Raw genomic sequence first — 12,883 nt, 5'->3', positions numbered from 1 at the left:
AATTCTGCCTCCTTCCCGCCTCCCATTTCCCTCCCCCTCCACTCACTCCTCTCCCCCTCCCATGTGTAAGTTTTTTAATTACAATTTTAATTGATAAGTAAATGCGATGTTTATAAATAGGAAATGGTTGTAAAAACAATTTGTAGTGCTTGCAATTCTCCATAATTTAGCAATGGGATTTAAGAATATAGATAGGAATTTTGACTTGATTCCACCATCTTAGTGAGAAAAAGTTCTATTTCTTGTTGGAAACATATTTTATTAATGCTAGGGCCATGAACCACTTAATAAGAAAAATTTGCAACTATTCAATGGGATATAATTTCTCATTAATCTGCTGGGTTTTAGACAGATTTTAAACTTTATGGATAATCTGGAATTATTTACCTCAGTTTGAAACTAAAGAGAAGAAAGTCATTATGTGAAAATATTTTATCCTATCATCATTTTAGTATGCCCTACTCTCTGGGATTACTTAATTTGAATCAGAATAGGGAATAAACCAGTATTTCCCTTGTTCTCCTTCATCTGTGTTTCATTCAAAATTTATTTTTAAAAAGTCATTACAAGAAAACATGATACACTATATATATATATATATATAATAGATACAAAATAATATAATATTTAGCCTGCCTATCAAAATGATACTGACAAGTTTCATTGTAAGATGCCATTTTATTTAACTTTTGATTTACTGCTATTTATTGCCATAGTTTTACTCACCAAGCACAATTCTGGTTATTCAGTATGTTGTACCATTACTTAAGCTAACTCCAATATTTCCGAGAAGTTGTTTTCACACAGAAATAAATTCACAAAAGGAGATAATATGCAGCTTTTGAAAAGTCTGGGAATCCTAAAATTATTTTGTAACTCAAGTATATACCAATGAATCTTGAAACCTCACTGGTATTATTTACTTCTTGGAGCTGTTTTACATTTCATTGTGGGAGGAAGAAAACTTAACTGTTGTGTCTGAAGTGAAATAACCTGTTAATGCTAAAAGACTTATTAGTGATAGTGAGAGTGTGCATGCCAGAAAATTTTATTTGATTTCCCATCCCATTCATTGCAACTAAGTTACTTTTATTATGGTCTTCAGTCCCTTTTTGAGTGGAATATTTTTATTTATTTTTAAGATTTTTTAATGGAAATAGAATTACATCACTTCTCTCCTCCCTTTCCTTCCCCCAGCATCTCCATTGTATCCCTCAAATAGATAGTCTCTTCTTCTTCATTGCATTGTGAGCACGTGTGTGTGTGTTGTGTGTGTGTGTGTGTGAGGGAGAGGGAGAGACAGACAGACAGAAAGATAGAGACACAAAGAGAGAGATAGACAGACAGACAAAAAGATAGAAAGAGACACAGAGAGAGAGAAAAAAAGACAGAGACAGAGGACGAGAGAGAGAGAGAGAGAGAGAGAGAGAGAGAGAGAGAGAGAGAGAGAGAGAGAGAGAAAATAAGCATTCTTTGCATCTCCAGGACATAAGTTGCATCAGTACTTGACTCAGTAGTGATGTGTTCTAAGACTTAACAATAAGTACTTCCGTCTGTCTTTCATCTACAAACCACATAGGCATGGTCTACGCAAGGCAGCAGCATGAGGACAGAGCCCATACATCTGCATGCATCTGTAAAATACATATAACACAGCACTGTTCTAAGGTAATTTGTTTGAGCACAAATTTTTCATGTGTTCCATCTTTTTTCTAAACTATTTCTTTCAATTTTTGATATTATAATATAATTACACTATTTCTCCCTTCTCTTTGTTCCTCCCAAGTCTTGTCATATACTCCTCCTTGTTCTCTTTCAAATTTCTCAACTAAATTTTTCATTAAATGTTGTTACATACATGTATTTATATTATATACATTCCCAAGGAATACATCTACAAAAAATTCTGGAGAGTATAGCTCTTGGAAAATTTTACTACTTCTTTTTGCAGTGTGATGTCATACTTTGAATATCTATGAGGAGCATAGACTCATATTTTTGCATATTTAAGAGGCTGTTGCCTAGGAAATATTTTAATGTCACATGCTTTAAAATGCCTTTCTGACACTCAAAAAAAAAATCTTTACCATGAAACTTACAGCAAATCTGATTTTCAATCTTCTCTTCCCTTACTGCTTTGTCCTGATTGGAAGACTGACAGAAGGCAGAGAAGAAAATGATGTGCTCTGTCTTTGGTGCTTTTCATTTTCTACGTGTGCTATTCCAAGAATCCATAGTGTTCCCAAAGTTTATCAAAACTTGCAGTGCATTACATGCAGATATATGATCTCCAGCAGCTTCAGCCAGACGCGTGTGAAGACGAGCATTAGCCTTGAAATAATATACACATAAAACTTTGAATTGAAAATGTCTAAATTCTTCTGACTACAAATTCACAACAGCATCTTGTAAACATGAGTAAAAAGTTACTAATGGCTTCAGAAGGCGTCTTCAATCTCATTCTTCGGAATAAGAGGAAACTGGTTCTCTTTTAGGTATTAAAAATTCTATCGAGATGAAAAATGGTTCAGAGGTCAAGAGCTCTGGCTGTTCTTCCAGAGGTCCTGAGTTCAATTCTGGGTTACAACATGGTGGCTCACAACCATCTGCAATGAAATCTGGTGCCTTCTTCTGGCCTTCACGTATACATTCAGACAAAACATTGTATATAAAATTAATAAACAAATATATAAATAAACAAATCTTTAAAATTTCCATCTAATTTTGTTTTTGTCAGTCATCAGGAGGAATTAAAAGCAAAGGTAATTTGTTTGTCCTAAGTTTGGAATGTGTCATGGAAATTGCTGTGTTAGTGTTTCAGAATAATTGGTTACATATTTTATGAAAAAATATTCCATTAGACTTAAAAAGTTAATGCAGCAATAGCACTAAAGTATCTAAATGAATAGCATCTAATTTTCCTAACTATTCTTGACTATGTTCTAACCTACTATTTCATGAGATGATCATTCTGTTTTAAGTTATAACTTTTAACAATTTATAGTATTTGTATAACTAATGAAAAGATAGAAACCAGTGATTTTGATGATTCCTTGTTATATTTTGTTCAAAGGACTGAATATTGTTCCTAAAAATCAGCAAAAATAATTATTTGAAAATGTTGAAAAAAAGTAAAGAAAAGAAAAGAAAGAAAAAAATAGTTAGACGCTAGCAAGATGGCTCACTGAGAGAAGCAGCTGTCTTTTAAAAATGTACTGAGCTGGGATTTCCAGCATCCACTAAAGAGCCAGTCATGGCAGAGACAGGCGACTGTCCAGACCTCAGTGGCCAGTCAGCCTAGCTGAACAAATATTGTGGTGCACTGAGAGCCCCTGTTTCAAATACTAATATAAAGAATGGTAGAGAAATCACTCAATGCTGACTTTGGCCTACTACTCATCCCCCACACACACCATGCACATAATGGCAGCTGAGTGGATACACATGTGTGCATATATGTATTCTTACACTCATACATACATACAAACACACATACTACACTCAAGAAGAGGGGAAAATGAATCTTAATTACTAAGGGGGGAGTACTTAGAGTATCATATATAAACAAATGGTTCAGATTGTTGTCTTGAACACAGTCCTTCCTTTTCAAAGTACCACCAAGCAAACAGAAAAATTGGCAGCAGAAATGTATGAGGCCATTGGAATGCCATTAAAAAGAACTAGCACCAGAAAATTATAAAGTTTGAAGGCCTCCTGGAAGAAAAGCATACCAGAGATACTTTAAAGGTCTGGCAGGGATGAACTGCAAACAACCTAAAAGCAAATGACCTTGAATTAGATATGAGACCTTAGGAGGAGACCATGGTTTCCTGAAGAAAGTGAGTTGCTGAACCTTGTTTATAAGGACCAAACTCACTCTGTCTGCACAGGAAATAGATATTTAAAGTAAGCAATTTCAGGTTAAAATATATGAAGAGAAACAAAGAGGAAAAGAACATTTCTGTGTTCCTCTGTAGGCAAATGTGAAGAGAGTTATCTCTATGATGGACTCAGGACTCAAAATGAGTATCTCAGAAAATTTTTACTGCAGGTGAATTGTCATAGGGGAAAATTCAAAGGAACAAAAATATAATGTACCATGTAGAGGGATTTTCTCCTAGAGCCTAAAAATCAGACAAAAATCAAAAGCCATTTCTAAAATAAAAAGGGAAGAGTCACAAAATACTGGAAAAATATTTAAAGATACACAGGAAAATAGATGTGTTTTCCTTTTCAAAGCTAAAGGTATAAAATATAAATGGGAGGAAGGCAGCTTCATAGAATGGCAGTTATTAAAAGTTTGCTAGGAAACCTAAAAGAGAAGAATAGATGAAGGAAATGATGAAGAAAAGTCTTCAAAGAGTAAATTAAAGTGCTTTCATGTTGCAAGACTGAAATGCACAGTAACTACACAATTTCAATAGCCAAAAAAGAAGAAAACAGACATCAGAGGTTATAGAAACTCATCTCTCTCTCTCTCTCTCTCTCTCTCTCTCTCTCTCTCTCTCTCTCTCTCTCTCTCTCTCTCTTTCTCTCTCTCTATTTCTCTATCGAATCTATCTAAACTATATAGAAACTGTGAAACTGGAAATATATAAACAGATAAACAGTATCTATGTTTTATTTTAAGACATCCATTATAATTTTAAATTTATTATTGCTTTTGCATGCATGGTTAATTTGTGGACATATACTGGTCCCATTCATGTTACTGTGATAAAATAATGATGAAAAGCAAGTTGAAGAACTTATTTTGACTGACACATCTAGAGAGCTAAAGTCCATAATACTGAGAAAATCATGACATACTGATGGGGGATGGAAAATTGGTTAATTGCATTTGATTTGAACACAGGAAGGAAAGAAAGCTAGGAGGAACTGGGGCTAGTCTATAAACCTTCCAAACCAACAGAGATGTATCAGCAATGTTGGACCTCCTTAAAAGTTTAATAACCTACCAATATGGTGCCATCTACTGGAGATCAAATGTTCAAATACATGAGCCTTTGAGGAACATTTCTCATTCAAACAACAGAAAATTGTTATTTTTATATTAAACATACCAAAAATTAAATAACAAAAATAATAAAATACAGAAGCTTTTGCAACTTTTTTGTTGCAAACATAGTTATGGAATTCTCTCATTTTATTTTGTGCTCTGCTTTTATGAACAGAAAATTAAATTCTTGATCAAGTCCAAATACTTTTGGTCTGTAGAATTAAACTATTTTTAGTTTTTATGTATCCACACACTAGTGTCTCTGAGTCTTTTCACGTTTTTCTCATAAGCACTATTTTTATTTCCAGTTTGGTGATTTACACACCAAATTAAATTTTCTACTAAATACCCAATACAATTGATAAGATGATGATTACAATTTTCATTCTGTTCATTGTTTTATATTATTTTTACTCAATTGATTCTAAAGCTAATAGACAAATATTATAGTAGTAATAATATAACTATAATGAACCAATGAACACATAGAGAGCTTATTAATTGCTGGGCTTTCTTCCAAGATATTTTCACAAATTAAGCCATTTAATTCTCTTCATAATACAATGAAGTCGATACTGTTATTATCTCTACTATGAATGGAGAAACTGAGATGTAGAGAGGCCATTGCTATATTGCCATTGCAGACACACGAAATCTAAATACCCAGGCTCCAATTTTTTTTCTCATTTATTTTGCTATCAATCTGAGGCTGACCTAAAACCCATTATCCTCTTGCTTTAGCTTCTCAGATGCCCAAGTGCTGAAGTTAGATTCCTACAGACACATCCAATCATAGCATGCACACACACACACATACACATACACACACACTCACCTGTACACAACACATAAACCCTCAATTTCAGATACAATGACTTCTGTTCATGTAAATCTCAAGGGTCACAATTTTGGAGTAAAAATTGCATAAAAGGACCTTTAAAAACTAAAAGATACTACTGAAAACTCACAAAACAAAGATATTTATATTCAAGTCTTGTTCTACAGAAACAAAGAGAAGAAAGAAAAAAAATCTACTTATGGTGTTGGGAAAACACAAAGGAAAACAGCAAAGTCTTTCTGACCCTGGAGACAGTATTTGTGGGCACAATGCCAAGCACACTACCTGAAACAAATTTCCATTGTTTCCAAACACTAAAAACACATACTTTAGGTGATATAGAGAAAATGTGCCAAGTGTATGTTTATTTTTGTCTTTGTGAGATATTTCTCTTTTATTTTAAGATAATATAATATCTCAAACCCTGAAGGATGGGAAATGACAGAAGAGAATATTAAAAGTTCCCACCATCGAGAGCCTTGGCTTAAAAGCCTTGTATATCTCCGGTCACAGAATCATCTGAAAAATGGGAGGATACACATGCCTCAAGACAATAAAATGACAAATTTTAAATACAAAGGTGTATATTGTGGATATACAATTATATTAAAGTTCTAAATACCTAGGGATTGTACAACAAATATCGAAGTGCTTGATACTTTGCGAAGAGTTGAATTCATTCCAAAAAAGTAACATTATTTAAAGTAATTGTAGGACACACATTTCAAAATCTCATAAAATTTATTTTTCTTGTAGCATTTCACATCAAAATTGAATAAAGAAGTTTCCATATGCTTCCTGCACTAGCACATACATGGTACTTCCCACTAATATAGTCATTAATTATAATGGTGTAGATATGTTTCATGTGGGACATGAAGGTCATGTTGGCATCCCAAAGTCACTTGTTTGTTGTATGAACCAGGCCTGTTAACCAGGGTTTGTTCCTGGTGTTATCATATACTCTATGAGTTTTTTATAGCATCTTAAAATCATCCCTATGCTTGTTTCTAAGGATCTTTCATGAACACATTTTGAAACAAAAAGATTTAAGGGGAAATAAAGCAAAGATACTATGTAATTGAAAAACATAAATCTAAAGAATAATAGCTAAATTTTCAGAAAGTAGTGAGAAATTACTCTGGCATAGTTTTAATATCTCTAAACATACTCTTTCTGTACATATTTTAAAATGGAAATTCAGCATTCAAAGGAACATGTCAAATGATAAAGATACATAAATCTGTAGAGGGAAATGAAAGGATTTCAGAGATGAACACTGTAACAGAAAGTATACAATCAAAGAAAAGCATTTGAGACAATAATGAAACAAAGTGCAAAGTTTAAAACAAATTTGAATACTTTTATAAATATGAAAAATGTACAATTAAGAATCAACATGGACAAAATTGTCAGCCCAAAAGAAAGAAAAGGAAGAAAGAGAGAAAGGAAGAATAAAGAAATCAAAGAAAAAGGGTAACAGTTGGTTTGCTCATGCTCTCAAGTATTGGGGTATTAGGTAGGGAAACTAAAAACACATGACTAAAAACCTTGGTGCAATGAGAGAATCTTATTTGTATATGAATCAAAATCTCAGTAATGGGTTCTGCATAGATGATTGCTATCCAAAGAACAAGATTATTTTCCTATCAGAAATATTAGGGCACTCATAACCTCCTATAGTATAAATATATGCAAAACATATCATAACAAATATAGAAAGGATTTAAATTTTTAATTGTATTTGAAATACCATCAGATAATAAAATGTTAATAGATATGAAGAAAACATTGATATATGAATCCTACCTATTTGGATCATAAATCTTTGATATTGACTTCTCAATTTTTCCTAGAAAAAATACTTAAATAACTTACAAATTATAATAGCCAATACACTGATATAATTTTTATTAAATTTACATTTAATAAATTATGTGAAAAACAATTGTATGAGTTTTATATTAATTAACTACCTTTAACAATCGAGTGGTAATTTAATTTGACCTTTATGTACTTAATCTCACCATAGCAGTGTTTCAGATTATCTCTACTGTTTTCCTGACCTTTATGTGTAAAACATAATTACATTCCTCTCGGTCAAAAAAAAAGAAGAATCTTAAAGTAATGGCAAGATAATATTTCCTTAGACTGACCAATTATAGGAATATTTTAAGAAAAAATGTGGAAGTGAAAAATAATGAGAACATTCATTATTGTTGGAGGTTCCAAAGCATTCATCTGAGAGAAAAAAAAAAAGTCATATTCAACAACAGCTAACTTTTCTGGGTAATAACTTTGAACATGAGATGTTTACAACAGTGCTTACAAATATGTATGGCTTTCTCAAAGGTATGACTGTTTGATTGTAAAATGATAACTGGTCTTGACTGCGCAAAGTAAAATAATGATCAGGAACACAACTGTGAACATGTGACTGTCTCCTTATATATTTCCAGAAAGTGGGACCCACCCACCCCAAAACCAAGGGTGAGTCAGGGTTTAAATGCTGGTTAGGAAAGTGTTAGTTGTTTCAAATTTGAAAGGAATCTAAAATGAAATTTGGGTAATTACCATAATGTCAATAATTTAATTTTCTGAATTGATTATCTTACACACACACACACACACACACACACACACACACACACACACACAGGGTTTACATTACTTTTAAAGTTGTCAAAAAGGCTGAAAGAATAATAGCTTAATAGAGTTCCTATGATTAATCTCCATCTGGTATGCTTATCTATCTGTTCTTTAAATTTTATTTATTTTCCAATCAGTTTAACTTTAGTTCTTATTGACCATCCTACCTGACTTGAGAGTCAACTTAAGTAGAAGCCTTAAATTGTTCTATATCCCACTTGGGCAGAAAAATAGCTAGGACTAGATGTCAACCTTCTACATGTTCCCAGAGCTTCGAGAATTGAAGGCGAAATTTTAGATCACTAATTAGACATTAGAAGACATAAGGACATTAGAGAGAAATTCCTCACTTATAACCAATGGCTTATAAAAACAGGGCTGTACGTTTGGTGTTCTATTTCTCAGAGTCACAGGATCTGGCTTATCTGGCCCCTGAGAGGACACATGGCGTCTAAACTTCCACGAATGTCACTAATTGATCATTGTCTAATCTTGGCTCAAAAGCCCTTAGCCTTAGACGTCTACTATATGGCAAGTGTCTTTACATACTATTTCCACTAGCATCAGTACAAATAGTTCTGTCAATCACCTAGACAGGAGTAAGAATTTTAAAAAAATGCAGTGTGCACTACAAACTTTAGACATAAGATAAAATCTGTCTAAAATATAAATTTGCACATGTCCCTGGCTTTTTTCCCTTCCCACACTTTGAGAGAGTTTTTTTTTTTTTTTTTTTTTTTTTTTGTTCAGTGATCTACTTAGCCACTGGCTACCATCATACATTGAGAGTACCAACTATACTTGCTGATAGAGCCCACCCTTTTCTATAACCTACTTTGTCTTTTTACTTCTTTTTCCAGAGAACACAAAGAACAGGGATCTGTAAAGAGTTCCAAGCAAGGTTCTGTTGGCAATGATGGGTATTTTGAGAACTGATTAACATTTAAATATGTATTAAAATAACTCCAAATAATTATTTTTTTCATAGTTTTTTTTGTTTATAACTATAGAGTTATTTTTCTGAAACTAGTATTTTTACTGCAAACAAATATATAACAGAATTTTGGCAACTTATATCATTTTACCTCTTTTTTGTTTTATAGAGTAAGATAAATTCTTCTGCAAGGATATCTGTCAAATTATTGATGATATCATCACACTAAGTACTCATTATTCTGAGAAAATGGCTATACTATAAAAAACCATTCTCTATAAAGTACATTTCTCCCCATCCCATCTTATTAAGAGAAGTTTAAGCACAAAGAAATAACACCTCATCATTGTTATTTTTAGAGGATGTGATCTCTCTTTCAAGTTTTCATATTTTGCTTGTTTATTTTTTCAAGTATTGAAGCTGATAATAGCACCTTCTACTTTACATGTTGTGAGTATAAATATGTAGCTACATAATGAGTATTTCATAATCCCCTTCCTTCTGAAAGTAAAATCAAAAGGTATCAATTTTTTTATACTTTTTTAACTCATCTGAAGACTAGAAGCTCACTGTCAACTTAATACACTTCAAACTGTCTTCAAAACACAAATCATTTTATGGGAAATGGGAAGCCCACACCTAATGTGTGGTCATCTGTAAGTGACCAAGTGAATTCAGCTTCATTAAAGAAAGTTACACATATATATTGAAAATAAAATTAAGACAGCTCTTTAGAAATGATCAATGAAAATAAAGAATCACATTTTATTTTAAGCAATTTTTAAGTTCTTGCTATGAACTGCTAACTTATTAATTTATATAACCTCATATAAGGCCTTTACATAAAAGTTTCTTGATTGAAAATCTTTGTACTGCATAGCCATGATTTTGCTAAGAAAAATCTTTGAAGCAACAAACATGAAACGTCTCTGTATTTCTGTTAGATATACAATTTGTGCCAGCATTTTTGTGAGCACACGTTTGTTTAGTGGAAATGTATATATTTACACATGTTGAGGGGAGGGCTAGAAAAAACTATGCTCAAATATGTTATTTCTTTATAAATTGCAATGCACATAAATTGTTGACACATTTCAACAACAGTGGTTTTAAAAGGTGACAAATGAATCCATCAGATGCATGAAAATTGCTTAGAACATGAAATTCAATAGCCAACATATTCCTTGGCTTATAGGTATCTTTGAGAAACGCTGTCACTATAGAATATTATAAATCCCTTATTCTCAAGATAAATCTATAATGCCGTTGTTCTCCCTGTTTTCTTGCTCTGTGTAATTTCTATTTGCTATTCCGTGAATGCTTGCTTCTCAGAGGATATAGGCAGGATGCTGATTATTTAAACTTAAGTAGTTTCATTTGGAGGAACAAGAACTATAAATTCCAATCTCCCCCAAACCCCCAATGTTACACTATCATGTTAACACTGGGACATATGTAGTGGCTAATCTGAGAACTCTACAAAGTTTTGCTCCCAAGTCATCAACTCCTGAAACTTTCATAAAGTATTATAAGATCCTTATCGTAACAGGCTTAGCTGGGATAAATGGGGAGGGAGTGTGAGTTCACAAGCTTTTATCTCTAAGCTGGGTGCAACCAAAATGTCAGAGGAAATTTGGTGCACCCATTTGACCTCCACTCCTGTGTTTCTCCCGTTGTGAAAACCCTCCCCAAGGAAACGTTTATAGCCGTTCCTTTAAATCATCTGTGGATACTGCAAACCCCACCCCTCAGCCCTTGGAGGAAAAAAAAAAAAAAAAAAAGCAATCACATCTTCCGATCTGTCTGCCGTTTCAGAAAGGGCGTGTGGCCATCCGAAAGTATCAGAATTAGCACTGTCATCCAGTCTTGCCCATTAGTTTTACTGCAGCAGACTAGTGAAACATTGAAAAAAAAATATACCTGTAGTCTCACTTTGCCTGGTTTGATCCTACATCTCCCGATACAGATTCAATGCATTTTTCTCTCACAGGGAATAAACGTTTTTAAACAATCAGCATTATAAAAACACAGCATCAATGAAACAGACACTCCCCCCACCACCACACACACAACCCCAGCTTTTACCTGTTATACTAATACAAAGAGATAGAAAGCAAGAAAAGCTGCAGCTTGACCAGCAAAATTCTCATTGCAGCAGACAGCGCAATTCTGTACTTACGGATCTTAGCAGGGAAATGTCTCGGGATCTTTACAATTTTTCTGCAGAACTCTGTCTGGAGCTCTCAGCCAGGCATGCTGTGCATCCAAGCAGAACCAAGCCGTATGGAATGTCTATGCAGCTGGGAGATAATGGGACTCTTTTTCCCAGCTGGGACTGCAAGCCTTTTATCCACTGAGTATTGCGTGGCTCCTCTCTGGTCTTAAGCATGAAATACGCTCCTCTCCTGCTGCATTCCTGACGGAACCTAGACAATTAGTTCTTGAGGCACATGTGCAAAGCTCCCGTTTAGAATATTCAAAGGGAAAATTCTCTCCACACTGAAAGCCAGTTCTGTCTTCCCCATCCTTCACAGACTCAGGCAGTTGGGAGCAGCTGCCATTCCAGCGGCAAGAAAGATTAAATTCACTCCCCCCACCTCTATTCTTTGACTAGATATAGTCACTCCTTTCGGGTCATCAGAAAATTGTTCTTATTGAAAACTGGGTCAGACTAACTACTTATTAGGCATCCAACAGGGAAGGAAGTAGTTTTTTTTTTCTTCCTTCTTTCTTTCTCTGGTTTCGCTGCATTGTCATTTGCAAGGAAAGATTAAGCTGGTCAAGGGTCTGCACCAATTTATACTGTGTTCAAACAGAAGCTTTCTGAAACATGCCCGCAGCTCCTGGTGCTAGTGAGAGTGAAGAGAAAGGGGAAATAAAAATCAAAGGCCTATCCCTAAAGCCCGTCTAAGTGAAATATGTGCGTTAGACTTCTTAAAGATAGCAGATTACATAAAGTGGAGTCAAATAGACCAGAAGAATAGTGTTGCTCTCATAAACAGTGTGTTTACAGTCTCCTGGGTAAGGAAGGAGTTTGCCTGTGTTTGTGTAACAGTTTTGTTTAAAAACAATTAAATAAATAAATGTTCGTCGTGTTTCACACAGAGTTCTCTGACTAAACTTTTTGGTATGACTAAGTCTTGGAATGGTTTTTGAAGAGACTGCTTGGGGAATAAAGCTAAAACACATACAAAGCATGTGTATGAACATAGAGATCCTAACACATACAATCATACCTATAACACAAGAATATTTTCAGGGTGCAACACAAAGAAAATACATTTTTTGACATTTGATGGTTAAATAAATGAATGCTTGGAAAACTAAATTACAAAGCACATTAGGTTACGTCAAAAAGTATCTTTTGACCATACTTTGATTTATCTACTAAGCAAGGCATGTATTACTGGATATTTTGATGACGTAGATTATATTTCTCTGTTACTACATCCACCCAGCAGGT

The 12,883-nt window shown here is 33.8% G+C and overlaps 1 protein-coding gene across 1 annotated transcript in view; it reads right to left on the bottom strand.

The window, feature by feature from the left end:
* LOC126506075 (contactin-6) overlaps positions 1–11,978 on the bottom strand; it is a 340,519-nt gene extending 328,541 nt beyond the window's left edge. The window contains exon 1 of the mRNA XM_050149362.1: positions 11,600–11,978. The gene's annotated coding sequence lies outside the window, so the exon portion shown is untranslated. The remainder of the gene's footprint in view (positions 1–11,599) is intronic.
* Between the last annotated feature and the right edge of the window lie 905 nt (positions 11,979–12,883).

Source organism: Alexandromys fortis, unplaced genomic scaffold (genome assembly GCF_014885135.2).
Source record: "Alexandromys fortis isolate MF-2015 unplaced genomic scaffold, M_Fortis_MF-2015_v1.1 scaffold_48, whole genome shotgun sequence".
Classification (NCBI taxonomy): domain Eukaryota; kingdom Metazoa; phylum Chordata; class Mammalia; order Rodentia; family Cricetidae; genus Alexandromys; species Alexandromys fortis.
This window is presented reverse-complemented; position numbering and strand designations above follow the sequence as displayed.